Raw genomic sequence first — 27780 nt, forward strand, 5'->3', positions numbered from 1 at the left:
TGCAAAAAAAAAGTAGGATTATAATTAAAGATCATATTTTGTGAATGTCCTATTGTAAATATATATATATATTTTTAAATAAATCTTGTGATTTGTAATATGCATTGCTAAGAACTTTGTTCGGTCAACTTAAAAAGAAGATTTTGTCAATACTGATTTTTTTTTATTTTTATATTTTGAACCCTCAAATTAAAATATATCTAGGACAAATATCGTCCTATATCCTAAACAAACCATACAACTTATTTATTCAGCTTTATGATGATATGGCTGGTTTTGTGACCCTATTCTATTCTATTCTATTCTATTCTATTCTATTCTATTCTATTCTATTCTATTCAAAAACAAACAAACCTCTTGCTATGTGTCCTGTCCTTGGTCTAATTGCTTCTGTTGTTCTCCCCATTTGTAAGTCGCTTTCGATAAAAGCGTCTGCTAAATGATTAAATGTAAAAGTATATTGTGTTAATTAAAACAAAGCAAACACGATCACAAAAATCCATCAGCTGCTAGTGAGCTGAAAGAGAGCATTCCTTTGGTGAGCTGGCACAGTGTTAATGGTTGGCACTAGCTTGTTATATGTCCTGTGTGTGTCCTCACAAGAGGGTTTGCCCCCTCATGCTGTTGCTTCCAGTTTCCTCCAGTCTCCCCCTGCCGCCATGTCTGGCACTGCTTTCGGTGTGCTGAGTGCGCTAGTCTGCTAAAACCTGCTGCCATACACTGCGCTCTGGGAGTCCTTTCTGCTGGATGCCAGGTAAGGGCAAAACCATCCACCCTTATGCTTGTAGACAGACACATTCAGAGGAAAAGAAGGCTGGGAATGGATATGGGCCCATTACTCTTTGCATACAAGAGTGTTAAAAACGCATTTAGTACGGATAGTACGGTGTGAGATGCAAGAACACAGGACAACTTTGCCCGTTTACTAATGTTGCAGATGTTGTATTTCTAGTTGTACTTAAAGGTTGTCCAGGATTTGGCATTATGCGAGGAATTAAATACATAGTTTATTTTTTGCCTATGCCAGAGGTTCACTGGCTTGACGCTTCATAATGGAATCAGTAAACAGAGATGCTGCTAAAAGGACAGCCTAATGATTATGTCCGTCCAATTATATATTAACGCAGTCATCACGTAAATAATAACAATGTTAGATATTAAAGCTTTATCTATATACAGTGCCATCCATAAGATCATTTTGTATTTTTTTATGTATTTCTTTTTGTCACTGATCTGTGTTTTCACCCCCTTCTAAGTCTTGTTTGTTAGTGCGCCCAGGCTCCATGCCAAGTCTGCCTCATTAAAATCAAGCATATGCAGATCTGTCTTGTTTAAGCTAATGGTGACGCTTATTTGTTGTGTCTGGTCTTCAGCAATTGGTAGGTTTTCTAAAGGTGCATGCTTCTGTTTTCCATTACTCTCTTGTCAGGACATCTCTGGTGAATATGTATCTTTGCGTGTATTTTCAAGGCAATCTTGTCTTTGAAGATGGAACGCTTTGAGGATGCTCGCGGGGTGATGCCGCCTTGCTTGCGTTGCCTCGTGCGTTTTCATTTTTCTCGCGATTGATTCATTCATCAGTTTTTGTGCCTCTGCCAATCGGATACCTGCATCTTGCCCCTCCATTTACCGCATCAGCACCGCTTCAAGAGCCAAAGTCGGTCTGTATTGTGCATGACCGTGCCAGAACATCCTCTGGCAAACATGGAGGTTCACAAGAGCTGGTGATTCACATGACTCGCAATACGGCAGCTCCTTTAATGAGTGTGTCTGGTCTGGCCGTAGAGCTCTGCAGGGCTCTCCACTCACCTGGCACAGACACACAGATTCAGTGCCAACAGCGTTCTGGTAGCCTCCATATGTTTGGTCTGTCAGATGCTTAAAATATTTCACATACTGGCAGCAACTCTGTCTTCATCACGTTTTCGATTTAACCCTCACAAGAGCCAAAAATGTATGCGGGATTGATTTAATATAGAATGTTTTTTTTAGTTTCTGAATCCAGCAAACAATTGTTTCATGGTTAAACTACTTTTAATGTAATGCAGCTAATTATTACAGAAAGCTGACTATGAATTGGGGCAACTGTTTCAACATAATTTAAAGACTTGATGTCAGCTGAGTTTACTGATTTCAAGTAAGTTATTCCACAAATCCCCCTGAAGGTAAGAATTGTTATTCTAGTCACTAATGTGACATAGTCCTAATGCATGCTGTCAAGGACATCTGTAATTGGGCTCGTTTTTCAAACAGAACATGACTGAATTGTAATACGTTGTGGAGTGTCAGTCCGTAAAAGTGTTTTTTGTTGTTGTTGTTGTTTTACCTGACATCAAAATAAAAAGTTTATATTTAAGAAAAGTGTATATTTTTTGCCTTTATTTAAGAAAAGTTAGTCAATTTTACAATTCACCTTTATAGTACTATGTAGCAAAAGGTACAGCATTTTTTTTTTTTAATACAAAAAATATATTTCATGTTTTTTTTTTCTTGTTGATTCAGAATTTTCTTTTTTTTTCATTTAGTTATTTTCTCTCCCTGTTGTTTCAAATGAACATGACATTTCAGCGCTTCAGAGGAAGGGAAGGTTATCTTATTGTGACTACTGGACTCGTGCTCATGAAAATGTATTGTTTGGTTTCAAAAGACTTGATATCATATGGTCTAATTTTACGTTTTTTCTCGTTTTAGAAAATAACACCCCAGTACAAACTGTAAAGATGCAAAGAACAAAACTCTTCTGCCTGATGTGTCTAAACGCGGGACACAGAGTTGGAAGGGTGCATCAGAGAGATTTCTAAATCATCTCTAGCAAATTGCCATTTTATCTTCTTTTCTGTTTACGCTATAGTATAGCGCTGCTTTGACTGGCGTTGTGGTACTAAACGAGTGCTGGATGTCACCCCAGTCCGTGCATAGGTTCATACCAGGCCACAAAGCACTAATATGTGTGCGGTTGTTTTAGTAATATTGGAGGTGCTGCTGGCTGTTTCTGTGCTTGCAGTGGTGAGAGGCGCTGATTGCATCTCTTGTATGCCAGCGCTGCTGCCTGGCCCCGCCTTTGACCAGAGCTGTGCACAGAATATCAATGAGCTTTGTGAAGGAACGAGACATCGTCTGCCTCACCATGTGTGTCTGGTTGGTTTCATAGCTGGTTCTGATGTTGAGAGGTTTGTGCAAGCTTAACATTCCACTACTGCTAATTTTATTTTGAGAGGCAAACAGTGATGGGAAGTGTGATCGAAAGGGCATCCGTTCGATGAATTTAATAAAAGCTGAAGCGAATATGTCCCTGTCATATATTAACTGAAATGCAAAAGAGGTTTTAAATGTTTTTAAAAATGACATTGTATTCTTTCACCCCAGTCTTTTTGTTGTAATGCATAGGAATGTCACTCTCAAAGAAATAAAGAAATATGCATAGATTTGTTGGTTATATGTTGTATATAAGAAGAGTGAATATTTTATATTTTTTAATTTTTTCTCAACTTAACTAATTTTACAATTCACCTCAACACTGTATATTTTTCCTTTTTTTAAAACAGACATATTTTAAGCAGTTTAAATTTGTAGCATTTAAATTTTAATGTTTAATTTTAGTTTCCTATAAAATAGCATCTTATGCTTACCAAGAAAGCGTTGATTAAATATACAGTGAAATATTGTGAAATATTATTACATTTGTAGACGTTAATATATATTCTAATTACAGACAATGCATTTACGGAACATAAATATTAATCAAAGTTGTACTTTTATTAAAGGCTATATTGTTTTTATTCTAAGTATTAAACAGCAGACTCTTGATCTATATCTAGCTAATTGAGGCATAATGATATTGGAATATAATAGCAACCAAAAGGTGAGCTAAGGTAAATAATAAGCTGTTATTAGTTTAGGAAATAGAAGCGTATTTTTATTACCAAATTATATACCCAGGAAACTTTTTATTCAGAAGACAAAAACTTTAATCAAGTAAATGTTATATTACATTAAAATGTCTACTTGCTGATGTTGATGAACCCATTAACATAATATATCACGAATTAAATAAATAAAATATAAAAGAATTTTATGTAGGCTAGGCTTGAAGGGCCCTCTTGTGGCCACGGGGCCCTAAGCGGCCGCTTAGTTCGCTTATAGCTTGGGCTGGCTCTGCGTGGTTGTATTGACAAAAACATAAATGGCATTAATAAAAATACATGCACTGACAAGCTACTCAATCGAATGCGTTTCATCTGATTATGAATGTGATATTGTGTAGCTTGTTAGTGCTCTACGGCTCTATGGTGTATTAAATGCGCTGCTTCTGAAAGCATGTGATGGAGATCGCAGGACCGGCTTTACCAGGCACGGGCTCAGATAAGGCTCAACCTGTGCAGGCCGCATGCCCTTTTCCCCTTACACTCCAATGCTATTAATCACTCTTTGCATCTGTCTCTATTTTCCATCTTCTATCTTTAGCCAACGAGCGTATTAAATAGAGATTATGACTAAAACCTTGTTGAATCCACTCAAACTGTCAGTAAACCTCATAACTCCATCCCCTTTATCTTGACAAAATGAACTGAAGTGCCACAAAACGCAGTGTTGCCAAGTCCGTGGTATGTTTTCATGCACACGAGTTGAAGAGACCTAATGTGATATTTAGCCCCTGGAAGGCGAATTTACCATGGAAACCCCACAAAAACGTACATTTTATCCGCCCTCGGTAATGCAAATTTTGATGGGGGACCCCTCGAAACGAGTAGCAATTGGGCTGGTTTTGCTGAGAAGTCCTAGCAACCCTGCAAAGTCTCGCAATAATAAAAATAACGTGATTTTTGAATAAGTACTGCGTTTTCTTTACGCAAGAATCACAATGTCTTAAAAAGGTTAATGTTTCATGTATTTGAGGTCTGAGACAGGTGAGACCCGAGAGAGAGGGCTAGCATTTGCCATAGTCATATCCTCGTCACCTACTAAGTGACATACATGTATTTCTTCTTTGATGGTTAACGTTTACACTATTAATATGTATAAGGTGGACCATACATGCCATTTTCCCAGGACGCGTCCTGGCCAGGATTTCTATATTGCCTAATAGATAGGTTAGATAGGTTTTGCCTTTGTTTGAATGCAGACTGATCGGTGTATGACGTCGGTGCCTTACTTTTTCAAAACACTTTTAAACAATACAGAAATCCTGGCAAGGACGCACGTCCTGGGAAAACTGCACATACGGTCACCCTAAATATGCATGTACTTGCCAGCTAGCTCATTTTCGTCTATAATGATTTCATAATGATCATCTAGCTGATCATCTTCAAACGTATAAACGAGGTAAAACATGGTACTAAAGTAATGTTGTAGTAATTAAAAAAACAACATCACAGAATCAGATCACTGTGAAATCTTAGATTTTAAAATGCAGCACATGCCCCTCAAAATGCCTGTGACAATCACACGCAATTCGCAATTTTTGTTTGTTTGTTTATCACAAATGAGGAAAACTAGGATGTTGGGTGTATTTTATTTTATTTGCCAGAATTTAGATTACGAAATTGTATAATAATTGTTTATTATACAAATAATACATCATTTTAACAGTGGAATGTGACTCTTATCGACTTCCAGCCTCAGCTGCGCTTTTCGCTGCAGATCGATGCCCATCAAGAGGAAGAGCAGAGCGTCAGAGCTGTTAGTTGGGCGCATCACAGTGTGGAGAAGTGCCTATGTGCGTTTACACAATGGAGGTTCTGTCACCCTGAAGCAAAGCGAGCTCGCGCGGGGACTGTTCGCAAGGTATCCGCTGCATGTCTGACGCGGCGCAGCTCAGGAGCGGCGAAGGGCCCTGCTGATTTAGCTGTTAACAAAGGCGAGCATTCAAACGAATTAGGCTCCGTTCCAAGAGGCTGGGTGTTGGGGTGGTGGGGGAGATCGGCACAGCTGATAAATATTCATTGAAACTCAGAGGCATTTCTGCAGTGTTCTTGCTCTCTCACGCCAGGGTTCTTTCTCTCCGCGCAGCTCCTTTCTTTCGCCCTCTTTCATTTTGATTTGCATGCGCGATGCCACCTGCACCGAGAGGCTGAGAGCATCGAATAGGAACCAGAAAACGGTGCCCCCTGGTGTTCCCCTGTTTTCTCTCCCTCCCACGGTCTCCCTGTATCCCCCCAGGTATTCCTAGCCCGGGGAACCTGGGTTTGTCACGTGACCCTTTCCTTCACGTGACAGCGTGGACCGCCGCTCGGCGCCGCGTGTGACGCGTGAATCAAAAAGGGGTAGAGAAAGACATGGTTCGTAATCATAAAGGCAACAAACCCGCCGTGTCCCTCATCACCTGTCATCAGGCAGCTTGTTTAAGTGTATGTGTCAGCAGCACGCGTGTGTCGCCGGAGCGGCGTCTGTGAACGAGCCTGACTCTGATCATGTGCGGCAGACACTTGGGTAAGTTGCCTGACACTCGCATCCATTCATTTGTGCTTCTCCACAGCGAAGTCATTGTCATGCGTGGTGTGTACACAGAGCCCCCGTGTAAATATTGTTATGCTGTCATTGAAATGGAAAGCGTGGCGCAGTAACAGCGGGTTTGCTGTTAGGCTCTGACGGCACGCTCGCGCTCAGACTCTTTTGAAATGGACAAAAAGCCCTTTTGTTTAACCTCGCGGGATCGTTTGGGGTTATTACATGCTCCGGTCTTGTTCGTTGCGACCTATATTATAAAGATAATTTGCTTAGTTGCGTTACTCGTGCTGTATTTTACTGTATCGCGTGTGCGGTTTGAGCAGTCGGATGAGGATGCACTGAAACAATAGGCTGGGGTCGAGAATGTGATGTTGTTTGGAGGCTGTAATGCAGTAAGTGGAGAGCTTGAGAGTTATTAGACCTAGTGGTTATTATCTCTTATGGGAGGTGGGTGGAGAAGCATGCGCTCATTGGGTGATTAGCTTCAGATTAAATTATACAGAGCTGTGTGAGTATGGCATGCATTCATTCTTGTTGTGAATGGTGTTTATTTTTTCAGGGAATTTTGTAATTTAATTGTAAAGTTAATTATGCATTCGACTAAGATACTATATACAAAACTTTTGGTGCTGTCAATGAATTTGATTTATTATTATTATTTTTTTTAAAAATATCCTCTTATGCATTTATTTCATCAAGAATATGCTAAAACAGTAAAATTATGAGATATTATTACATTTTAACGTAATTATTTTTTTATATAAATAGATTTTAGAATGTAATGGAGAACAGCATTTTCAGAATCGTTATTCCAGTCTTTCAGAAATGATTCTAATATGCCGATTTGCTGCTCAAGAAACATTTCTTCTTATTATCAATGTTGAAAACAGTTGTGCTGCTTAATATTTTTGTGGGAAATATCATGCATTTTTTCAAGATTTGTTAATAGCTAGAAAGTTTAAAAGTAAATAAATACTATTTGAAAAATAGTTTCAAATAAATAGCATTTATTAGAAATAGAAACCTTTTGTAAAATGTAAAATGTTTTACTCTCACTTTTGATACTTCTTTCAAAAAATATTACTGACCTCGAACTTTTAAACAGTAGTGTGGTTTTAAATGCCGTTATTTTAGTTTGAAATATTGTCAGTCTTTTTTTTTTTTTAAAGCAAAATACATAACTACAGTAGTTAAAGTCAGTTACCTGCTGAGATGTATCCTGTGTCACATACATGTCTCTATGCAATATTATTGTGTGAATAACAAGTATTCACATACACAGATGTGAACCATGAAAATAATGGAACTGATGTAAATTTGCCCAAAAATGCATAAAAATAATAATAGTTTGTCAGCTGAAATTGACAAACAAGCCATAAATGGACTGCCGAACACTGGCGTCTGTTTCGACTAAAGCATTAGGAGGGCGACTTTAAGCCCCTGCTGATCTAACCAGCAGCACTGAGAGGGCAAATCGTCTCGAGCGCTGTACTTGTGTTTTGGCCTTCTTGCTCTGCTCTGATTGTTGTTGACAGTCAGTCAGACTGTTTAGTCTGTTTCAGCAAAGTCCCCGGCTGAGGAGCAGCCGCTTCCCTGTTGGCCATTACTGACTCAGGGAGGAAAAAATTTGTTCTTTTATGCGTCATCCCAAGTGTTAAATGTCATGCAGAGCTGCTCAGGGTTTTGTGTTGCAAAGTTATGTAAGTGAGTATGAGTTGATATCTAGACTTCCTTTTTCCCCTGTTGTTTAATTGCTTCAGTGTGGACAATCATGCAGAGGATTTGTTGGAAGGTATCAAACAAAGCTGGCCATTGTATAGGAAATCTCTCTCTCTCTCTCTCTCTCTCTCTCTCTCCTTCTCTCTGCTCTGTGAGGGGTGCTGAGGTGAAACTCCCTGTGGTATTTGAGGCCAGTGCCAAAGAAATAAATCACAGACAGCACTGTTCTTATCAATTTTGTACCCGTGATATATGTTGGCTGTTTGTCAATTTTATTATTAATGTAATGTTAAATTATTGAAGCAACAAACAAAACATTTCATTAACTTACACTGAATTTCCTTATCTTGAAATTTTGACTTGCCATTAAGCTACCACTGAGAATAAGAACCCTCTGATTGGTGGAATGTTCTGTACAGCTTTATGGGTAATGTAGTTTTTTTTTCCCCACCCCTATTTATTTTCTGCTATTACATGTGGCTATTTCTCCCTATGGGGAAATCAGTAAAAATCAGTTTTTACTTTTGTTGTGTTCTATTCAACAAGCTAAATCTATCTATCTATCTATCTATCTATCTATCTATCTATCTATCTATCTATCTATCTCAACAGTCCATTACATTTGATACGCTAATACATAGCATTTTATTCAAACCAGTGAAAGGAAACTTCCCGATCCTTTCTCTTTCTTTGGGGGAAAATTCACCCTCAAGCTGGGAACATTCAGTCATCAGTGAAACATTTTAATGAAATTCATTCATCCAGAGCACAGTCCTGTTTTCAATCTAATTTCTTTTGCAGTGATTGTTATGAATGTGCAGAATCCCCACATGGACACATTGTGTATACAGTGCCGCCAAGACAGATTTACTAACCTCAATATTCAAGCTATTTTCAGCGATGCGATGATGGATTGTTTAAAAACAGTGCTGTCTTTGCTCGTGTGGATACCAGCAGTGCAGTGCTGTTTGCGTGTCTTGCCAAAACCAGTCTGCAAAGTCTGCTTTTAAAAGCTTGTATGGCACTGTTGTGTGTCAACCACCTCGACTGATCCTCAGGTTTTCGAGACCAGGGTTGGTCTGTGTACAGTTGGGCTTGGTACACCAGCACTTCACAGCGCGCATCCTAAATGGACGCTTCTCTCAGAGACCTGTGTTTTTGTTTGGTGCCATAAAGGCAGCACTGAGCTTTTGTTCCTTACAGAAAATGAGCCGATTGCAGCTTGGCACGCACCCAGCAGTCCCGACTCTAAATACAGAGAGGCCTTTCATCCCTGCTCCGAATTCTCCTTACAGCAGCCAAACGTTGCACAGAGCCACAGCCAAGTGCCATCACTCAGTCCGCACTGTGATTAATGCTCTCGGCAGACACAACAGCACCGCATCTGGAAACAGCAGAAAGCCTGTTACATTGTTCAGCACTTTACGCCGGACCCCATTTTCAAATCATTTCTGTTAAGTGGCAGGTTGGTGCTTTTTTTAGATTAAAGATCACCGTTGGGTGTTGCTTTGTCGGCCCATCTAACGGGCGGCATTTTTGGGGAACATTTAGTCAGGTTTCCTGTGTGCCAGCATGTCCCAGATAAACTAAAAGTGGCTAGTGTTTGGCCGCGCACAAAAGCAGGAACAGACTCACTTTGGCCATTGTAAGGGCAGCTTGGTTCTTGAGAACACGACCCTCACTTTCCCACAGAGAGGTTTGTGTTGTAATTTGAGAAAGAGAGAGAGCTCCTTCCATGACAACCATGACATCATCACAAACCAAACACTCTCTCAGCGCTGCGCACATCCACTCGGTGCCCGGCCTCAAGGAAATGAAGATTAAAGAAAACAATGCCAGGTCCTAAGTGCTATTTAATTTGGACTGCAAACGTGGCTGACACCACTGCTTGAGTCTGACTGTGTGCAGCGGCCCTAAAAAGTGTTTGGTTTTCGAAGTCTCATTTAAAAATGGATTATTACTAATTACTGCAATTATTACTAATTATAACACACAAACACACTTAAAAATAAGCTTGCTGTTTCTGAAGTTAAAACATTAGATGTACTAAAGTTCACAGTTCAGCAGAAATGAATTACACAGTTCAAGGAACACGGGTTCTTTTAAATTGTAAAATGTTTCATCAAAGAAAATCAGATACGGAGAGCATAAGAGCCTCGTTAAAAAGTAAAAAGACAGAAAAAGTATCTGGACACTGTCTGATCAATTATCTGGTGCAATGTGAAAATACTGAGCTACTTATCAGTATATATAACAAGCATCAAAGTTGATTGTTAAGTAAAAGTTAATGTAAAATTATTTTCAACAATTAAATTACATCTTGAAACGTCTCTTGCATTGCATTTAATGACACTTGGTTTGATCTTTTACATCGGTTAATTAAGATGCAGACGTTTTTAATTATCAATTAAATGTCTAAATACTTTTTGGTGCATTTTTTTTTGGTTGTTTGCACATCCAGTGTTAGACTGATATTTAGACAGATATTTCTCTATATGTGTAATGTAAATAGGTAACCATTAGAAACGGTCTGTGTGATTGTGTTGGCTCGTGTCGAGTCATTAGTGACAGGAAAACTGTTAGGTCATTGTTTAGATTCTGGAGAGGCCACTTTTAGTATTGAAAAGAGGTTAGCATTAGAAAATCTGAAGTAAGGATGTGCATGCATTTTTTTTAAGTATTTTTTTGTCATTTGTTGTTTAAATACTTTATCCTGTCCATAAAGAGATACTGTAAAAAAAACAAAACTGTGGCTCTATTATGCTTTTAAAACATTAATAGCAGGGCATCGAGTTTGGGCCCAGGACTATCTGTTTTAGCAAAGCTTTTGTAGAAAGGTTTACACTTCACCTTTAATCGCCCTCAACACTTCAGTTGTAACTTATGGCGTATTGTTTAAGCATATGGTATTGTTGTACTTCAATGTGAGTTATTAGCTCTGGATGTGTATGTTTTTGTTGATGCATTTGTCAGGTCAGGAGTGCTTAGGCAAAGGGTTGGTCAAGGGTAAAGGCCACTTTGTGTTCAGACAACAGAGCAGACTGGCAAGTGTGATGGGGTCAAAGGTGAGCTCATTAGGCTCAGATTAGTTGCGGTTTAGCAGAGCATAGTTACAGGCAAGACGTATGGACACAAATGCATCAAAATTAAACAATCACTCTTCTTTGCCTGACGTCTTTTAGCTGTGACTGTTTACTTTTCTTGTTTAAAGTCTGAATTAACACACCTTGCAGAGAAAATAAATGAGAAAAGAAACCATCTTTTTTGTACCAGTTTTTTTTTTTAAATATTCAACATATTTGAAATACCTTGAATATCTTGGAGACATGTGAGTTGTGCACTTCCTAAACTGAATGTGTATTCATTCTTGCAAGGCTATTAATGTTCTTTCAAGACAGGAAATTTGCTTAATTTTAAATTTTAACTTTATGCGTGCAGTCGAAAGTAAACTAATTCTTCGATGGCAAACTAATGGAAGCAGATACTCAATATTCTCAATTAGACCCGTTAAAGCACCTTCACTGGAAACATGCATGAAATCGAATGTAATCAGTCTTGGCATTTGTTACAGGATGCTTTAGTGTGCTTTTTATGAGAACACAGTCCTCATGGGTCTCATGCATGATATGGCTGTTATATTTTACTCTTAGAGCTGAAGGTGAGGTGAAGAAAGTGGAGAAGGCAGCGCATGCAGTGTGTGAGCGGATGAGGAGATGTTGTATACGCCTGGGGCTGAGAAGAGAGAAAATGAAACTGGCATACAGATGGATTTATCCTCTGCCTACAGCTGTGCACAACTAATGTAACCCAGTTACCATAATGAAATGAAGTAGCTAGCACTTCATAAAACCCAGACCGGGACCTCAGCTGTAAACTGGGAAGAGAGCAGGGGCTTATTTTAATCAATGGTGATAATGCAGAACAACACTCATCCTGGTTCTAGTTTACTTTGTGTGTGTGTGTGTGTGTGTGTGTGTGTGTGTGTGTGTGTGTGTGTGTGTGTGTGTGTGTGTGTGTGTGTGTGTGTGTGTGTGTGTGTGGGTGGAGGGGCTGGGGGTATGTCTAGACTGAATTATTCTCTAGAGAGTGATGGAAGACTTGAAATAGGACTGATATTTGACTTTGTGAATGTTAGAATCACTCACCCATTATTGGTTTAAATGACGCTAATGCTAATGCTGCTGCTTTTGCTAGTGCAATGACATCTTCTGTTTACAATAAAATTACACTAAAGGAGTCTCTATATACACTTTTCACAAACTTCTGCATTTTATCAGCCTTAGTGAGGTACAAGCAAGTTGCTTTATGCTAATTTGCTAAATGCAATGCTCTTTAAGCCATTTTCCTGAAAAGCATATTGACTGGCTTTAAATTCTGAGAGCTGTAATTTAAATGGCAGACGTTTGCTAAGCAAAACTGTTATATTTATTAAATTTTTTTTGAAGATGTTGAGCACAGGGTAAAATCCCATGGTTGGTGCTAATTTAATTATCACAGGAGTGTGGACAGTTGAGACAGTGGATCACAGCCCTCAAGTGCTTTTTGATTAATAGTCACTTATGGGGTTCTGGGCGTCAAACACGTCTCAGCGTTTGAATTAGCATCTCAAAGGGAAGAGAGGCTGATGACATCCTATTGTGAGGGAAATTACTGAATTTCTGCAGACCTGTCCTTTTAAGTTTGACTCTTCACCAGGGTCCATTACAATAGAGAAGCAGAGCACTGAGTGTCTCCTGTGCACTACGTTTGCATTTGATTTCACTGAACTCAGCTGGATGAACTGTTATATAAAAGGCTCTTAGAGAATGGAAAGGTGTTGGTATGTGAAGGTGCTTGCCGTTGGCTTGCTGATGGGTGAATGACCTGGGTTTGTCTGCATCACTAGAATCACTGCAGACTGTAAAAAATCTGTACTACTTGGCAGCAGAATAATTTAGTAAAAAAACAAAACAAACAAACAAAAAACAACAACAGAAAAACTGTACATACGATTATTTACAAACAAGCACTTTTGAATGTAGACCAGTAAATTCAAGAAGACTAAACTACTATTAAACTAGCGTTATACCCTTAAGATATACAACCACCATAATAATGCCGGTGGTAAAGATAAAAGTTGTATATGCTAATATGCAAAAGGTGTATACACAAAGCACCATCAAAAAACACGAAACACTATCATGGTAACACACATGGCACTTGAATAATGCAACATTCATTAAACAACAGAAGATAAGGAGGTTAACATAAAGAGGCTAACATAAAACCCTAATGTGCATGATAACAAAACTGATTAAGATGCACAATTATTTAAAAGCTCAACTTTTAGCTACTTTAATTCAGCTACTGGATCGTAACACGTTGAATTCCAGGAATAGCAGTTAACAGTTTATTTTGTGTAAATTGTATGTTAATTTTGTTCTTTTTTCACTTCTAAAAACTATTCATATTTTTTTTCCGTTTCATTTTTACAACGTTTTATAGTTCAAATTATATTCATTTGTTTACAGTGCATAAAAACAGTTTAAGCCAGTGTTATTTTATTATTAATTTATTTAAACACATTTTTTGTATAGAGTACGTATTTCTATTTTGTAAGTATCTTTTGTGTTCAATATATTTCATTTTAAAGAATTTTATGTAGGATTTTTTAGTTACTTATTGTATTTCAGTTAGTTGCCAAGGTAACAAAGTTTTTCATCAAATGTTTACATTGTGTCTACTTTGTATCAATTACAGAAACTTATTTTAATAGTTTTAATTTTAATTAACGTAACTAAACTGTCTTTGTAACATAGATCAAACAATGCTTAAATGCATAGTTAACCCAAAAAATGAAAATGCTGTCATGTACTCAGCCTCACATTGTTTCCAACCTGCATGACTGACTTTCTACTACTGAACACAAAAGGTTGTTTGGACACCAGCGTTCTTTAAAAAACCTTGTTTGAATAAAGAATGGACTCTAATGGTACTAAATAACAGAGCATAAATGACAGAATTTTCATTTTTTAAGTGAACAATCCCTTTCAGATGGGCTTTGTGGCAGTGACTGTTAATTTACCACACCAGTGCTGATCAACCTCTCTTAACCCTCTTTTGTTTAGACTCATGCGTACTGTAGTTAGGTGGTGTGGCTTTGCCATTGTCTTTCTCTTCAACCAGACCTCACATCATTCATAAGCAATTCAGGCCACATCATGGTCAGCTGCAGGGCACTGAGAGTGATTCAGCACACTGATGTGTCCAGGTTCACTTTTCCCTTTAATCAGGAGAAAAGTCCTAGATAAACAAGTTCAACTGGAAACATCGTCATCTACATATCATCCAGTACCACAGTTGGAGCCTAATAAATCTAATAGCACTAGAGGTCAAATGACTGCCAAATGGCCGCTTCGTAAGTCCAAACTTGTAAGCCCCTCACCCAGTGCCTGACACCTGATTGAGGTGTAAATAATACTGAAATTAGATTTAAAACTCAGTTTTACGCCTAATTGAAAAATTATACACTTGCCCATCTCCATATATTTATTTATTAAATATATTTCTACATTTAATAATTATGCCTGTGAGATCATTATATATCAATAATAAAATAATTACAAATTTCAATTAAAAAGAAAAAAATACAGTATCTTTTTACATGAACTTTTTAATTTCTGTTAGGTCTGCACTCCTTGTTCTTTTTAACTTAATAACTTCTCCCCGTGGAGAAAAAGAATGTCCTCATCCTTCTTTTGAAATCATTCGTCTGCCTTCTTTTTCCTGTTCAGTCTGATTAAATCAAACACTTCATGCCAGAGCTCATATCAAGGGCTCCATCTAACAACACATAATTAGCCCTAGCCGTGGCCTCTCTATTGTCCAGGAAGCACGTGCGCACCCCACAGTGAGGATGGATTAGGGGAATATGTGCCAAATTAAAATCCCACTGAGGAGTCAGTCCTGTTTGTTTTCCTTTTTTAATTCCAACCCGAGCCTTCTAAACACAATGCCCAAAGCTCTTTGTCAGGACAGATCACAGCAGTGGGGAGACAGAAGCCTAATGTCCACCCAGACCGGTTCTTGCGGCATATACTGTAATATAGGTTGATATGCAATAGAATTTTTTCTGCTTATGTGTTTAACAGTTGGAAAGATTTAAGATGGGATCATTTTTGAATATATATACTATTGTTCAAATGTTTGGGGTCAGTAAGTTTTTAAATGTTTTTGAAATTAGTGTCTTATGCCCAGTATGGCTGCGTTTTATATTAGTAAAATACAGTAAATCTCATTTAAGGTCAATATAGGTTTTAAAGTGTACATTTTTCCCTGTAATGTCAAAGGTGAATTATCAGCATCATTACTCCGGTATTTAGTGTCACATGATTTTTCAGAAATTACCTTCTGATTTGTAGTTTATGATGAAGGCTTTATTATTATCAATGAGGATAATAAAAACTCCGTTGTGCTGATTAATCTTTTGTGAAAATATATAAAAAATAATATCTTTAAATTGATCAAAAGTAACAGTATACATTTATTGTATGCTAAATAAATGTATTAAATTATTTTGACTTAAAATCTTACTCCAAATGTTTCAACAGTGTCTATGTACAATACATAAATATATAAAGAAGTTTTCTCTCAAACTGCTTTTCTGACAATTTAATTTACAAAAATAAATACAATTCTTTCTTTAGAAATTCTTTCTTTCTTTACATATTTTCTTTTTGTTTTGCCGTACTATTGTGAGACATCCTGCAGTCCTTGTCATACAAGACAGATGAGCTCCATCCCACTGGTGTAGAATAGGTTCCAGTGAGAGATTTTTACACTGCTGTCTAGCAAATGCTCTGTAACTCTTTGTGTATGTGTGCAGAAAAGTGTTATCCTCATCTATCACACATTGTGTACCGTCACTCATAGTGCCTTCCTGTGTCAGTGAGGCGGTCTGGTTGCCCCAGCAGACGGCCAGAAGCCTGTGGACTTAAAGCAGTACATGATCAATCAAGCCAATCAAAACAAAAGGAGTAACAGATATCAGAGAGAAAAACAAACAAATGGAGAACAGACGGAAGAGGCTCCTTAAAGCGGTTTCATTATCACAGGCTTATTTACAGCCAAGCGGAGCAACACATAATGAATTACCATTTGCCTCTCCAGTGTGCCGTATATTTCACTCTTTGTGGGCTATTATGACCCCCCGTTCCTTAAAAAAGGAGGCAATATTTGTCGAGGGCTAATTATGTAACGATTTGCTTTCATTTATTCAATCACAGTAGATTCTCGTTCATTTATAATTAACCACAATGCATTGCTTCTGTAATTGCTTTAGTAGTTAAGGGCACATCAATTGCCTATTAAACAGAACGAAGCTCTTGCTGTTTTCAGCAAACACTCACAGGCACCCGCTTCAGTGGTCAGCCCCTTTATACCAAGCTTAAATGAAATCCGGGTGAACTGATGGCTTGTGGTTGGATCACCTGAGATGGATGTTACCAGGTGAAAACTGGCTAAAGGCCCGTTCACACCAAGCGCGATAACAATAAAGATAATGATATTAGCCTCCTAGACTTTTGACCAACAGCGTATTTATTATGTATACATAGCATATATTTGTATACATCTCTAAATAAATGCTCTCATTTCAGTGCCATTTTTCCAACAACTATAGACAAAAGGATTATTGTATATCAGGATAAAAGGTATTCTAATTTGAAATCAGATGTGCTTAGCTGGAGCATTTTCTAGATTTTAATTCCTAATTGGCTGCTGATGTACTGAAGGGACTTAAAGGTTGACAGCCGTATGCTGCAGTGAGTGTTTGATTTTCTTTGGCTAGCTGGCTGAGAAAGTAAGCAGACAGAAAACAGTTTGTGATTCTCAGCAGGCATCTTGTCTGATTGTCTGCCTCCTGAGTCTTTGCTTTACTTGTACGTAAACAGCAAACCTACCTCTGTCCCGTTCATGACAAGCATTTGCACTTGCACTTTAAAGCAGAAGACTGTACGAATAGATGTTCGATGATCTGCCTGATCATTTGTTAGACGTTAGGTATTCCTGTTCTTGTGTGATAATTTGTAGGACATTAGATACATTAGTGCCCCTCCGAGTCGATTTAGTGACTTTGCATTATTGAAACCCTGATAGTGCCAGGAAATTAACTCGGAATCATTTTGAGTCGGTACCCACGGTCAAGACGGGGAGGTGTGCAACTTTATCCCTCACATGAATAAGTAATCGTCTTCTGTACGGCCTTATCACTGCTCACTATGTCAATGCTCTGGAGAAAACACGGAGTGGAAATATCCCTGTTCTCTTTATAGGTCTAGAAAGGAATCCAATGCTGTTTTTCCACTATGGGTTAAAACCTTTGTGTCTGAGGTTCATCTTGTTTTCCATATTAGATGTTTCCAAACCGTGGTCCTGCTCAGGGTCACACGGCTAATTCAAGCGGCCTTTAAAATCAACCTCGGCAAAAACGTGTGCTTTTTTTATATTAATAAAAGTACAACATCTTTTTATTGTAAAATAAAACATCGATTTGCACAATTTTTAATCCTAGGCTGGTGGATAAATCATGATGTCCTAATATCAGAATAACTCTATGCACTAAAATATGGCTTTGAATTTAAATTATCATGTCATCTTATTATGAATTTTCATTTGTAAGTGCTGAAGAGGTTTGACATACAAAAGGTCTTCTAAACAGGGCATCAGCCACCATCTTGCTTGCAGGCTAATACCTGGGATCTACACATTATTTAGCTTGAGGTGAAGATGCTCATTAAAGGCAGTTCACAGCCACTAAATCTCCCTGTGATCTGCTGTAAGCGGAGTATCATAGCATTTGGTCTGTAATGAGTGAAGTTGTGTTAAAGAGCTTACTGTAATTAGGAAACATCTGCTCTGGTGTGAGACTATTGTGTGTGTGCCTGTCTGCCCTCCTGCCACTACTGTACCCAGAGACTGAGGTCTCAGTGGGAGATCTGCAAAAGGGTCAGATCTCTCCAAGCTGCTGATGTTAGTAGGCTTCCATTTCAGATACCTGTCAAATATACTTGTCAAAAAACATTACGATTTTTACTTTTTTATGAAGTTTCACCAAGACATTTATGCACTTGAAAATACAGTAAAAAGTATAACTCCAACATTGTGAAATAGGCGTAGTGGTACAATTTAAGACATTATTCCAGTCTTTAGTGTCACGTTTTATTTCTTTTTTTAATCTGTATGCATTAGCTATATGACTTGTACAGTACAGCATGGATATGTTTCTGACATAACAGCTGAATAAGGAAAAATGGGCACACATCACTGTAACCCATGTGTGCCAGCTATTGTCACCTCGCTCCATGGCAAGCAGTTGCATCCGGATTTGAATAAAACCAATTTGTGCAGGACAATGAATATTTCAGTTTCTAACAGACAGCGTTAAAAGAAAATCTGCATGGAAAGCTGATGGTCTCGTGGCAATTTATTTCTGTAGTACCAGCTTTCCCCTGCCTATGCTCACCCCCCACTTACAACCCGTAGATTGGATCTGTGTGAATTGAATTGAGTTGGTCTGCTGAAATATGATGCATTACATCGCCTGTCTGCTCTGCTGTTGCCACGGCAACGGGCGTCACATTGGCTGGCCCAACTGCACACGCGTTCTGCGGTAATGAGCACTTGGCGAGATGCCAGGGCAACATCCAACCAACCTCGGATCTTGTTGTTTCATTTTCCAGCGTTTACAGCTCATAATTCACAGATTCGCTCTGCATTTTTCACCGTGAAAGCATGCTCACATCAGGGTCCAGCAATGCACTCTCTAGCCTTTTTTTCTGTAATAATTACCATCACCTTGTGCTGCCCATGGCTCACTTTAGGATTAGCAGGGATACATACCTGACGTTATTTATTATTTCTGCAGTCAAACCCATTTTTGGACCCCTCATGACCTAGGACCTTAAATCCGTTTAATTTCTGTCATCGCCATAATAAAAATCAGGGTCTAGTGCAATGTTGTTTTGGACTCCATTGACTTAGACTTTTATTTTCTTTTGTCATTTCAAAATTATACCGTTTGGAATTATCCCTTAATGTATGCATACAGTATATGGTTTTATGCCTCTGTTGGACAGAGAAAACATACATATCCACATATCTAAAATGAAAATCATGTTTACTTTGGCAGCCTGATGGTTAGAATCAAACTGCATTTAAGTGAATAGTTGACTGTAGAGCTTTTTGGCTCCTCCTGGAATCTCAGTAATGTTAATGCTAATCAAGTCAATTAACATGTCAAGAGGTTCCTGCGCTCCTCCTCTTTACATGCCGGACAGTGTTTCTCATGGAAGCCTGCCCTGTGGTGAAGAGCCTTTTGTTATACTAAATAAAAACACATGGATGGTATTCAGGACCTGGAGCTGTGAGAAGACCCGTTTGCTACCTGACACCCTGCCAAGCTCCTGGCTCCAAATAATGCACAGGCTCCACTGCACTGTTATGCAATAAAAGATTAATAGGAGATAAAGCCAAACACATTATTGAACATTCAAAAGTTGAAAAATCTGTTGTCCTGTAGGACTAAAATACCGCCTCTGACAGTGGATGTATTTTTATCTAGATATAGAAACTTTTTAACTGCAGACCTGTGTAGTAACAAAGCTTGTAAAATTTCTGTAAAAATACACAATAAAACTGTATAAATGCTACAGTAAAACCCTGTGGTAAGTTACCTTACCATATAAAGTAAAAAACTGCAAATGGTTTAACATTACATTATCTGTAATATTTTACTGCTTTTATTATGGTGGTTATCAGTACCTGTTAAACTACAAAGCAGATTGATATTTATATTTACTAGCAGTTCATAAGTAAAAATTATTACACCGTTTTATTTTCGGTTTACAGTTGTTGTAAAAATGCACACGCACTAATATGCTATTTCCTGTTACCTAAAACATTGTCACTATATTTTTGTCTAATGTCTGGCAACCACAGATGCTGTATTACTGCTATTTTTACTGTATTACTGCTATTTCCTCATTTGCCTTCTGGCCGCTATTTGTGGTTACTGTTTGGAGTCAAAAGGATTCAGGTGAAAGCATCCGTTTTCTCTCTGTCTGTGAATTAGGCCTATGTGTGAAGTGGCAAGATAAAGAAATGCTTTTAAAGTGTCCAGGTCTCCTTCATGTGTGGTTGGTGATGAGAGCAGACAGTTTTTTTCCACTAGAAAGTATGATAGATGGCAGTGGAAAATGAGTGGTCTGCTCATTAGAGCTGGCGTGAGGGCTGCAGACCACTATCCGAAGAGCCTTGGGAGAGCGAGGCATCATTAGGGCACCCAATGAGCTCCACTCATCTCTCCAGTCATCGGCCTTGTATATATCCTTCTAGTCAGTTCTCCCCAGTTTTTATCTTTGAATTGGAGCTAACATAGAAGATCTAGTGAGTCTAAAGCTGATGTTTGGTGATAAGTTGTGAAAGTCAGGTAAGCAGATTTTATTCAAAAGTTATGTGTTGTATTTCAGTAAAGTATTATGTTTTATCTAATGCCTTTAGATAACAAGCAACATTCCTGCTAATTTCTCTTGCATTAAATTTTACTCACTTTTGACCAGCATGAATTTTAAAGCTGCTTCAGGCTGATTTGTGGTGGTTTCTGGTGGTTTTGAGCTGGTCTGAAGACTTGTTCTCGAGGATACAAGCATCCAAAACACAAATATATGCTGGTGACCAGCTTTGCTGTTGGAGAAAACATTTGTGACATGTTGTCACTTCTGGGTAGTCATGTCACATGGGGATACGTAGGTAATTTACCTGTCACAACTTTCTATGTAGTGTTATGAAGTAATGGAGTGAGTAGTTGATACTTTTCTTCTGTTGACAGTTTTGATTTGTTATTTAATTCCATCTCATTTTATTTTTTCAGGCTGTACCATACCTTGTTCTTTCTGCATACTCTAATATCCATTCATCATCAACTACACTGGCTGCTGCTATAAGGGATAAAAACTATTCATGGACACCGGAGTGGGGCTATAAGGGAGCAGGTCAAAGTTTCTATTTACTGTAGTGAATATGGTCATGGTGTGAGTTCATTTAAAGCCCTATTTTGTATCATTGGAGAGCTGTTCTTTACCCCTGCTCACAGAAACACCCCCCAGAGAGACGGAACAATATCGGCCACAAGGGTATCCATCTATGTTATGGATATGATCTGACCCAGACCAGATAGGATTAGCAAAACTACAATAGCAAAGAATTCATCTTTACGCATGGAAATTGGTGAAATTTGGTGAAATTGAGGGTTTTATTATTATGCTTCAGGGTTCCAGGCTTTACTTTTATTTGAAGTGATGTGATCTTTGAGCTACATGTGCCATTTACTTTTAAAATTAAAACACTTCTGTACATTTCTCCATATAGAAGAGTGAAAGCATAGTGTGACTTCACAAGTCTAAACTCAAATACATGCCTTGCAGATGAAACGCATTACACAGATAGGTGTGAATTATTAAATGAGGGCGGGATGGGCACATGCAAATGAGGACCGAAGCAAAGTTTTTGACTGTAGCTGTAGCAGCTCTAGATGAAAATGCCTCCATCTAAAATATATACTGCATGCATACATGAATGACAATAGGATCGCTCTCCCAAGTGTCATTTGCATCTTTATATTGCTTTTACGTGACTAGAGTGGCTCTGAAACAAGTCATGCTGTGAAGACATCACCAGAAATAAATGTGTAAAGGTTAAAGCATGGAGCTTCAAAAATATTTTTTTTAAAGCAAAGTTTTAGATGTTACTATATATGAGTTACTTTTCTCTGATAAAACACTTAAAAGTGATATTCTAACTGTTTTGCATAATTGACTATAAAATAATAATAAAATCTGATTCCATTACTGTCCATTATTTTGTCGTAATGAATAGGTATGAAAATTCTAGATTATATATGTTGTGGTATTTTCTGCAATGTATGATATGTGATATGATATGATATGATATGATATGATATGAAATACACATTGTCATTCAAAAGTTTGAAAAATAGTTTTTTAAAGAAATCTTTAGAAAGGATTCATTAAATGAAAAAACTATATAGGCGTTTATTATTACAAAAGTTTTCTGTTTATCACAAAATCTTGGAAAAAGATATGACAATTCCACAAACATAAATCGGCACAACTGTGTTAAATATCGATAATAATTAAGAAGAAATGTTTCTTGAGCAGCAAAGCAGCATATTAGAATGATTTCTGATGGATCATGTGACCCTGAAGACTGAAGTAATGATGCTGAAAATTCAGCTTTGCCACGCCATGAATAAATAAATAAATAAACATTAACACATAGAACAGCTGAATTGAGTTGTAATATTTCATAATATTACAGCCTGGCTGAACATAAGATATTTACATGAAAACATTTTGCTGACCCAACATTTTGCTGATATATATATTTTATATATATATATATATATATATATATATATATATATATATATATATATATATATATATATATATATTCAAAAATATTGAGTCAGCAAAATGTTGGGTCATATATATATATATATATATATATATATATATATATATATATATATATATATATATATATATATATATGTGTGTAATATTATATGACACTATATGACGCTGACTCTTTCCATAAACTAGCATAACAGAGCAAAAATCGTCTCTTACTGTCAAGAGTTGATGAGGCAGTGGTGTGTATTAACATTTCTAAATGACAGGGCGCATGGCTGTGTAAAAATGATAAATGCCTGGCAGAATTGTGGTATGATAGATAACTGGAGCCTGGAAGCAGGCAGTGCAGGCTGACCTGCGAACGGTCGGACAGGTAATTGGTTGGATGCAGAGTGTAATTCAGCGCCGCCAAATCCCTTTCACAGCTGGCACCCTGTCTGAGAGAGTGACTCAAGGGGGATGGGTGAGAGACAGATAGAGATTGAATATAATGATGGGGTAGTGGAGGAATTGGGTAAGAGCAAATGAAAAATAGTGCCCTTGTTGGTGAGACTCTTGGTACATCTGGGGACCAGCGAGTAATGAGGATTAGGGGGACAGAGGTAAATACGAAAGATGGGAAGGCAAATAATGCCAATGACATGCAAAGGTTGTCTGTGTAAATTTTGCCAACTTGCAGGTTTTACTGATTTAAACCATTTAGTCCATTTTGAAATATAACACCAGTGCAACAAAGCTCACTATTTAGTGAGTTTGGAAGAGAGTCTCTGAAAGCCAAAGCCAGCCATGTATTTGTCATGCAAAGCTGTTCCCCTCCTCCTGCCCTGTCTGCCCGAGCACAATGCATCTGCCCGCGTTCCCAGGCTCCCCTTGCTCTCATCGGTCTGGGAGGGGGGGGGCAGCCCACTGGCCTGACCAAACTGACCCTTGTCCTACTGCAGCTAACTCACTCACAAGCAGCTGGCCCCGGACCTCCGCTAATCATCAATATTCATGCCTCATACAAAATTCATTCTCAATACTGCAGACGCTGAGGCCTGAGCTGTCCAGAGAACTATGCAAAGTTACTTTCTTATTTTAAGACATCTGTGATGAAACGGACAGAATATGACTCGGATAATATTTGGAATGATAATGAATTATATCCTTGGTTTCAAAAGACATATCACCATATTAAAGAGCTGCATAATTAGACAATGTAAAAGTGAATGATTAAATAATGTTTGAAATTTGCAGTGGGCTTTATTGTCTTCTGGTTTCGTGCATGTGATTGTTGACATTATCTTACAAAATATGTAAAATATCTGAGCATTGTACCTCTGGACTGGAATGTGACTCTACCTGTTTATATATAGTAGTATCCTTTTTTTGTGCAGTGACACTTATTTTAAAAAGTTTTGTAAAAGGTTATAAAATCTCAATCAGGTTTATACATTTAAAACAGGTCTTTTTCTGTTTGAAAGTGGCTCAATCTGTGTGATTCCTGCCTAGTGAGGCAGAATGAGCGCTTCAAAAGGACAGTGCAGCCGAGCCGTTGTCAACTGTGTGCCGCTGCTTTGTCTTCAAAGTGAAAACGCAGGCAAATTCCAGACTAAAGGATCGTCTGTGTCTATATTGTTGTAGATTTATTTAGCTTTTTCCGAGTTTGCACTTGGTTGGTGTTTTTTGCCTTGTGCTGAAAGAGTATTTCACAATGGTGAAAGTATTCACTGTAAACAAACAACTGAACAATGAGGAATCTGTTTAGTCTAGGTAGTTTCCCCAAGTGTTTCAGCTCATAGTTTATTTACAGAAAAGTTCTTAATACAACATATTCAGACAATAAGAACACCAAACTACTCATCTACAATGTATAATTTGTATATTAAAAACTAATTTTAAATATGTCAATAGAACGTGATATTATTGAAAAATGCAGTCTGATAGGCCTCAATATGTCTCAAACAGAGCCGGTTTCTTCATATTTTTAAAGCAAATATGTGTTTGACTTTGTGACATTAGAAAAAAGCCACTTTCTTAAGCATAGCCTATATTATTTACTTTCATTAAATATGACATTATTTTTACCCCATTGTTTGTAAAAAAATAAAATAAAAATCTGCTTTTAGCATGATAATCATATTTTTTTATACTCTAAATTGATATTATATTTCCAATCTGTTTGGACGAATATTTTAATGCCATTATTCTCGATTATTTATTAACATCTATTATGAATTCTCTTGTCTATTTTTTTTTAATAATAATACTTTTCTCATTATAACCCGGTTACTTTTTTTCAAACTTTTACTTTATTTCGTTGGCAAAACGCATCTAACATTAGTGAAATGGCAAAGCCACCATGACGAGTCTAGGTTAACCGTCAACTCTGGCTGCGTTTTAAAAACCTATTGAGCTGCCTACCTAGACAGCATTTTATTGGCCCTTTCAATCAGCTAGGCTCGCGCTTCACTCACCATAACCGTTTTAGAACCATACTTCTCATTTCCCCCAGAATTCCTTACAATCTCCAAAATCACCCCACGTGTCCGCGAAGCACAAAAGTACAATCTATAGATAGGCGGCTCACAAGGTTTTGAAACACGGCCTTTCTGCGGCCACCATTTTGGAGGTGAGCGTGTAGAGTTGGAGGAAGTGCTCTGAAAGCAAGCGCTTGAGCTCTTCCTGCAGTTACAGGGATGAATGCATGAATGCGAGAGAAGAAAATGGCGATCGAGCAGGACAAATATTTCCCCTCCTAGACTCTGCAAATGTGTTGAATTTCTATAGCCTTATTATTTGCTTTCATTTCATCTCTACTGCACTTTAAACTACAAGAGGTGAGTCTTGCGGTTTGTTCGTGTGTAGGTTGGCGATTTTAACGTTACCAATATAAGCGGTATAAATGATCTAGCAGCGTAACATTATCTGCGATATCTAAGCTGAGCTCAGCACGGGTGAATGTTTTACTGCGTTGTTTGCGTTTGCACGATAGTCGAACAGTTAAACTGTTTTTACTAATGGTGTCTTCTGCCTGCGTTATGTCTAAAAAGCAAAAGGCATCTCTGTGTGGCACATTTCTTGAACATTGATCTCCGGCTTTCACATAATGGCATCGAAGTGACATTGCAGTCGGTTTCTCTTAAGTGTGTCGTTATTAACGTGTTTACAAATATAAAAGTCGAGTTTATGAATGCGCAGCGTTTACACACGATGTTTCACGCGCTCTGTGGTGGCTTTCTGCAGTGTATTTTGAAATATGTTGGGTTAATTTGAATGTTAAATTCGACGTCCTGCAACTTTTCTCGATGCCGACTCGCTTTCTGCTTGCTACCAGCAGCATTTGATCCGTAATAATTCAACCAGAGATACATTTTGTGTCGCTATCGGCTAACGGGTGCATTAATAAAGCCGTTTTTGATTCGTTAAGCTGTTACAAGGCAGAGGCTTTAGTAGCCAGCTGGTTTGTTAGCACTTAGCTCTGCTGCTGAATTGCGCACATCAAGGAAAATTATGTTTAATAGTTGGGCGACCTGTTTGCTTTCATTTTAACCGCTTTGTTGGCTTTAATAAGTTAAGAGTGGCGAGCGTTAAGCGCTATATATTTGTATTGCTTATTTTGGGCTATCATCTTAAAGTACGCAGTCACGGCAGTTAACACTGAGGGGAAAAATACCACAGAAAAAGCTTCTCACGGTGAAGAAAATAGACATCACGAAGTTGCTCTTTGATAGTAAAAGTTGTTTTAGAAACATGTTTTGAGCGCGTTGTATTGTAGTGTTTTTTAAGGGCAGGTCAAGGTTGCTGGTTTGCCCCGTTAGCAGCAGCTGAAGCCAGCGGTGGGGGAGGAGGTGCCGCTGCTTTCTGCCTTTAACCGGCCAAATAAAGTACTCCTAATGTTAAACCGAGTCACTCGTTTTATTTTAAAGATGTATATTTCTTTTTGATGTTAAGCCTCGTTTTAGTTAATGCTAAGGTTAGCTGATGCAGTTCAGTTGAATATTACAATTAGAAGTGTGTCCGTTCGTCTTTTCCTCATTCCTCACTATGTAAATATGGCGAGAGGCTTAATTGAGTCGATTTTGGTTTCATATTGTGGTATTGGATGTAATGGGTTGTTTGTGGTTGCCATTGGACAAATCACCAAAGTATGTGGCACTTGAATTACTCGTGTAGTTGCTATTTCACTAGTAATGAAACTGAGAATTTTTAGAAAGGAAAAAATAGTTTTTTAGACCGTAAGGTGCAAAAAGGTTGCCTTGTCATTGCACACGTTAGTGTCCTTCACAATATGTAGCAGTCGGTCCAAGAATTTTGCATTTACCTAACTAATATATGCCAAGCTATTTAATCCAGATCCTCTTTGAGAAAGAAAAGTGAATATCAAATTCTTAGTTTAATATCTGTTTGCTTTCTTGCAGAGAATTGGATGCTATTGCCACCAAAGACATTGAAGAGAAGCAACACAGGTGAGTAAGTACGCTCATCTCTATATTCAGTGTCAGTTGTGAAGATGAGTGCTTGCTGTTTCCGAAGCTTTCGTCCTTCTGGGCTTTTCCTATTCATGCCTACGCTGGGCAGCACTAACAAAGCCGGGTCAAAGCAGCTGCTGCTGGTGTAAGCAAATACAGTTCCGTTTGAATTAAAGGGGTTCCCAGTGCTGAGTAAGCTTTGCTGTTTTAAAATGTTCAACAAAAACAGTGTTTGTGTAGGTCTTTGTGACGCTACTGTATTGCAGTCATGAGTCACAAACCCTTGCCTTCACTGTTTATAGCTGCCGGAGTTTGTTGTCATTTTAATATGTACCAGATAAAAACCTCCGATCAAGATTTTGAGAACACGTTCAGTTTGATTTGTTTTGTCTTGTTGTGATGCAGAGAAGCATCTGTGTGTTGCGCAACCGCTATGCTTTTAACTCCAAGTTAATCATAGACAGTTTTTGAGTTTCTCTTATCAGGGAAATGAACATTGCCCCTGTATGGTCATAATCATGTCCACACCTAACAGTGCCAGGGACCAGATCATAACACATTTGCTTTCACGGTTTGGTCGCATATTGTTTTGTATTTCTAGAATTTAAACCATTTATTTTTAATATTAATTCTTAAAATTGACAATACACTTCTAATACTTAATTCAGTTTCAAATGCACATTAGAACAACC

General features: G+C 38.0%; 1 protein-coding gene across 8 annotated transcripts in view; it reads left to right on the forward strand.

Annotated features, from left to right (window-relative positions):
* The first annotated feature begins 6288 nt into the window (after positions 1 to 6288).
* The window catches only part of LOC122339456 (trinucleotide repeat-containing gene 6A protein-like), a 45437-nt gene continuing 23945 nt past the window's right edge, over positions 6289 to 27780 (forward strand). For 3 of the 8 annotated variants that reach the window (XM_043233947.1, XM_043233945.1, XM_043233949.1), the window contains exons 1-2: positions 25250 to 25456; positions 27038 to 27085. The gene's annotated coding sequence lies outside the window, so the exon portion shown is untranslated. Of the gene's footprint in view, positions 6430 to 25249; positions 25457 to 27037; positions 27090 to 27780 lie in introns of those variants that run through there. The other 5 variants (XM_043233950.1, XM_043233952.1, XM_043233948.1 and 2 more) reach the window with 4 other exon arrangements.

Source organism: Puntigrus tetrazona, chromosome 3 (genome assembly GCF_018831695.1).
Source record: "Puntigrus tetrazona isolate hp1 chromosome 3, ASM1883169v1, whole genome shotgun sequence".
Lineage (NCBI taxonomy): Eukaryota > Metazoa > Chordata > Actinopteri > Cypriniformes > Cyprinidae > Puntigrus > Puntigrus tetrazona.